Raw genomic sequence first — 5,226 nt, 5'->3', positions numbered from 1 at the left:
GGGGAGGGGAGAGGTGGGGAGGGTGGAGGATGGGAAAGGCAGCGGAGCACAACAGACACTAGTATGGCAATTTGTAAATCAATGGATGTGTAACTGATGTGAGTCTGCAATCTGTGTATGGGGTGAAGGTGGGAGTTCATAACCCACTTGAATCAAAGTGTCGAATATGATATGTCAAGAAATTTGTAATGTTTTGAACAACCCACAATAAAAAATTAAAAAAAAAAAAAAAAACTTACCAGAAACATAATACTTAGGGACAATAGACTGAATACACATCCTCAGGAACAAAAGGGGTTATGTAAATACCATTTCTTTCAGTTTGCTACTAAAGGTTTTACCCATGTACTCAGTGAAGGGAGAAAAATCATTAAAAAGCATATTAATGAAAAATTAAAAAAATTAAATTAACTTTATTTGCAGAAAACATGATTGTGGGAGGCCAACCTTATGGGTGACTGAGTAAAACTCCCCAGCTGGGTGCTGAGGCACTTAGTCACAGAAATGGGTGTGTCTTGCTACAGCCCCATGGGTGAAGCTATGCTCACCTGTTCCTTTGTAATATAACCCCTTGCCCTGTTTAGGATAGAATCTTCCATGGAAGTGCCTTGTGTGTGTCCCCTCCTCTTACTGTGCCCTTGGGTGTGGCCTACCCAGGTGTCAGTCAACCTGCTGACAGTGGACATCATGAAGATAGACTCTTCCCCCTGAAATCTGACCCCTTGCCTCATATGAATAGCTTCTCCTCAATCAAAGGGGTCAGCGTGTGCTCTCTCTCTCTCTCTTTCTGCGGACCCTTAAGGTCAGAGGAGCCATCACAGCAACCCCAAAGAAAAAGGTATTTGTGTCTCTTGTGTGGTTATTTCATGCAGCCCAGTTAGCCCAGTTTAACTAGAGTGACCCCTGAGCCTTTTAGTCGCGAGAACAGAAACCCGGCACATAATCATTTATATTAAAAATCAGATTGAATCTTTTAAAAACTTCTAGAATAGTAAAATGTTGAGATTCAAAATCAACATACACATAAATATCAATTGTATATATGGTAGACATGAACATTCATAAATAGAAATATTAAAATCATGTCATTCTGTTATGGGCCAATCGCTCAGAAAACACTCTCAGTCCAATTTTGTCCAAACTGGAGAGTATTTATTTAGCCAGCTGGTAACAGTTCCATGCAGGACTCAAACTGTACCTGCCAGGAACAGTGCCTGGTCCAAGTTCTATGGGTTTCCTAAGGGGAAAAAATCACATCCCTAAAATGTAGGTGCAAGCAAGCAAGGAGGACACAGAAGCTAAAGTTAGCAATCAGCCAGCCAATGTGTATAACCATATTCTTATTCTGAACACATCTAGTACAAAAACAACTTGTACAAAAAGTAAGTTACATAACTAGGGTTACATCTAGGTCACTATAGTGGAACTTCAAAATGGAGTCATTCAGGCTAGATTTTTTTTTTTTGAGGGGGGTTGTTTGTTTGTTTTAGTTGCCATTGGACTTTATTTATATGCGGTGCTGAGAACTGAATAGCCAGGATAACTTAACATTACTTCTCCTATGATCTTACCTTGTCTTATCTATTAACCTCCTACATTGTATAGGGTGTTTACTGAGCTGAGCCATAATCTACATTGGGCTATAACAATTCAAGAAAGCATCAACAATATAAAATGTGTAGTAATAAATTTTACAAACCACATTCACAACTGGTGGGACTCACTACGCAGGTGCAGGCACGCCTACTGATGAGGTCCCCTTGCAGCTTTTGTAGAGGTGTCTGGGCTTCAGGGAGCTCTGGGAAGAATGAATGAGCTTGACGCTGGGCGTGGCTGCCAGTGCTCTGCTTCCTGTTTGGATGTAGTGTCCTTGGGATCCTACTTCTGCCCTTGTCCTCCTTCAAATCCAGAGTGCTGCAGAAGGATGCAGAGCAGGAGTCACAGATGAGGGCAGAGATCCAGGATATGCAGCAAGAGCTTTCTACGGTCAACATGATGGACGAGTTTGCCATATCTGGCTGGAAAAGATCAACAAGATGATGGAAAAACTCAAGACTCATGTGAAAGCCCAGAACAGCTCAACTAGCCATGATAAAATGGGTTTTATGTGTTACTTTCTACATATTGTAAGCTGCCTTGATGAAGTCACTCATTTGGAAGTATTATACTGTCCACCGTGACTGTTGTGCTGAGGAAATAAATAACACCACTAGACCGCCTGGTAGACTTCCCTACTAGAATAGCAGGTGGTGTTGGAATTACTAGTTGGATTTTAGTCTGTAAAAAGTTGTGGCAACCCTTCCTACTTCACCCTTTCAGCTGAAGGAAGATGAATACCACTGTGGGACTTTTTTTTTTTGTTGTTATACTGGGGGTTGAACTCAAGGGCTTTTTACCACTGAACCGCAGCCACAGTCCTCCTTATTTTTAATTTTTAATTTAACTTTGCTAATTTGTCCAGGCTGACCTCAAACTTACCATCTCCTAATTCCACCTCCGTGTTTATGGGGTTACAGTTGTTCCCCACCACACCTCACCCAACTATATGATTTCTAAAATTGATTCTCTTATTAGGTTAGAAGTCTGATTGCCACTTTAAAAAAAAAAAGTAGATGGGGTGGTTTTTAATTGAATTCTACTTCATAGAACTTGGGCTTTATGTGAGATTCTTGTAAGAATCCCAGTATTCTACCATTGGTGACATATGTATCAACCACCATAATATCAGATTTGAAACAGGATGTGGGTCTACATGCCTTACTCCTGATTTGCTCGCTTGGCACATTGTGGTCCTGTTGTCAAGTGGAAAGTCAAAATTTTCTAAAAATTAAGTACTTTTCTAAAATATTTTTATTTATATTTTTTAGTTTTAGATGGACATAATGTCATTATTTTATTTATTTTTATGTAGTGCTGGGGATAGAACCCAGTGCCTCACACATGCTAAGCAAGTGCTCTACCACTGAGCTATGTAGCCTCAAGTTAAGTACTTTTTAATCCATTTTACAAAGTAATTTAATTTTATTATCACTACTAGAACTTGAGAATTTGTATTTTATCTCATGTAGTACAACTGAAAGAATAATTAACATTGTGTGTTCTTTGTGTCTAAAGTCATTTGTTGGGTGAATATTTCTATAGTAAGTTTTTTATTACTGTAATAAAAAACTTACTATAGAAATATTGTATAAATGTACTGATGAGACCATAATATTGTTGTATAAATGTACTGATGAGACCATAATGCATTGGCTTGTGATTGAATTGTTTATATTTAAAGCATTTCAAATTAATTATGATATATAAGCATTTAATATTTATGCTGTGTAGATTGGAAAAAAGTTAAAAAACAAAGTAGAGAGTCTGATTAAGTTCATTTGAATTGATATTTACTTGACCTCTAAAGTATAATTCTGCTAAATCTATTTGTTTAGGCACTTTTTTAATTGAAATATTTGCAAGGGCTTGTATGACTTCCTTTATTGTTGCCACTTACTTGCTGTGAACAATTTGTAACTGACAAGTGGTGAGAGGGTTGGCTGTTAACTCAGTGTGTGACCATAGCACTGTACAGCTAAATTGTCACTTGTTCTCAAAATATTATATTCTTAAATCTTATGTTTCTCAAGATTTAATAAGTAGCTCATTATTTCAGCTAATTGTACTATGAAAAGACAAGTGCTTTGGTCCTTTAGTTTATTGTCATACTGAGGCCTACCAGAGGGGGTTGTAGATTCCACTAATTACCCCTGACAAAAATAAAAAAAGCAAAAAATCAACCAAACAACCAAACAATAATTCAAAACCTTGACTCATAGCTCAGACTTTTTACAAAAATTGGTTTGAAATGAATCGTATGTCTAAATATTAAAGATAAAATAATATTATTTCTAGAAGAAACATGGAAATTTTTTGTGTGCTCTTAAAGTTTGCAAATATTTCTTACACAGAACTCCAAGATGATAAAACACAGAAGAAAGGGAATTTACTATAATTAACATTTCTGCTATTTGATAGAAGCATTTATGATTAAAAAAAATAAAAAAATTAGATATGACTAGAGAAAATACTTGCCAATAACAAAGTAATATATGAAGAACTCTTAGAATCCAATAATAGGAATCAAACAAATATTTTTAAAAGCTACTAGGATTTAAATAGTCACTTCACAGTAGAAAATAAATGAAAATGCCTATCAGCATGAAAAAGATGCTTGGCTTCATAGTCACGAGGAAAATGCAAACAAAATGCACAATGGATGCAACTACACACCTACTAGAATGGACAAGGTTTAAAGGATTGATGATTGCAAGAGTTTATTGGCAATAACTCTGAACTGGAAACAAGTAAACAAATTATTAACTACTATACAGTGGAGTAGAATTAAGTGCAAGAACAGGGATAAATCACAGAACAATCATGCAGGATGAAGAAAACCTAACTAAAATAATAATGCATACTGTGTAATTCTGAGCCAGATCCTATTTAAAATTAATAGCAACTTCCTGCAAACTGTTTTTCTGCATCTTGAATTTGCTCATGGTGAGAATGAAAAAAAAAAAAAACAACAACAACAACAACAACAACCTGACCCCTGTGCTGGCCAGGCATCAAGGGGTGGGCTAAACAAAGCCCCATTCAGTATACACATATATATCACCTGCCTGGCTTTAGTTCTTATCAAATGTAACAGCTTCTGTGTGAACAGCAGAGAAACAATCTAGCTGCTTCCCCAAATTTGATCTAACTGTATAGAATTATTTTTTCCTTTTTATATTGTTTGCTTATTTCTTATATGGGCAGAAGGTTCACATCCAGCCAGCAGTGATCCAGGCAGGTTCCCTAGTTTGGGTGCCCACACAATTCTATTTATTTAAAAACTTATCAAATTATACACTTGTAAAATATTTAATTTATTGCTGGTCAATTACATCTAAACAAATCCATTAGAAAATAAATTTATTACCATAATAAAAAAAATGTAGGGTCATGATGTGCCTAAGTGGTAGAAAGCCTTCTCAGCCTGCAGAAGTTAGATACCAGTATTATGGAAATTTTCAAAAATGTAAAAATATTAGGTTGTAATAGACCAAAGGCCCACTATGGAGCCAGGGCAGCCAAGACTGTCCTGGGTTACTGGTTCTTGTGATCATACCAAAAGGTTTCAGAAATGTCATAGCAGCAGACATGAGTTTATTAGAAGAACTAAGAAAAAGGAAAGAAGGC

At 36.4% G+C, this 5,226-nt stretch overlaps 1 pseudogene; it reads left to right on the top strand.

Annotated features, from left to right (window-relative positions):
• Window positions 1–1,824: 1,824 nt before the first annotated feature.
• LOC107161133 lies at window positions 1,825–2,323 on the top strand (annotated as a pseudogene).
• Window positions 2,324–5,226: the final 2,903 nt, after the last annotated feature.

Source organism: Marmota marmota, unplaced genomic scaffold (assembly GCF_001458135.2).
Source record: "Marmota marmota marmota unplaced genomic scaffold, marMar, whole genome shotgun sequence".
Lineage (NCBI taxonomy): Eukaryota > Metazoa > Chordata > Mammalia > Rodentia > Sciuridae > Marmota > Marmota marmota.
The sequence above is the reverse complement of the archived record's forward strand: the minus strand, read 5'-3'. Positions and strand labels throughout refer to the sequence as shown.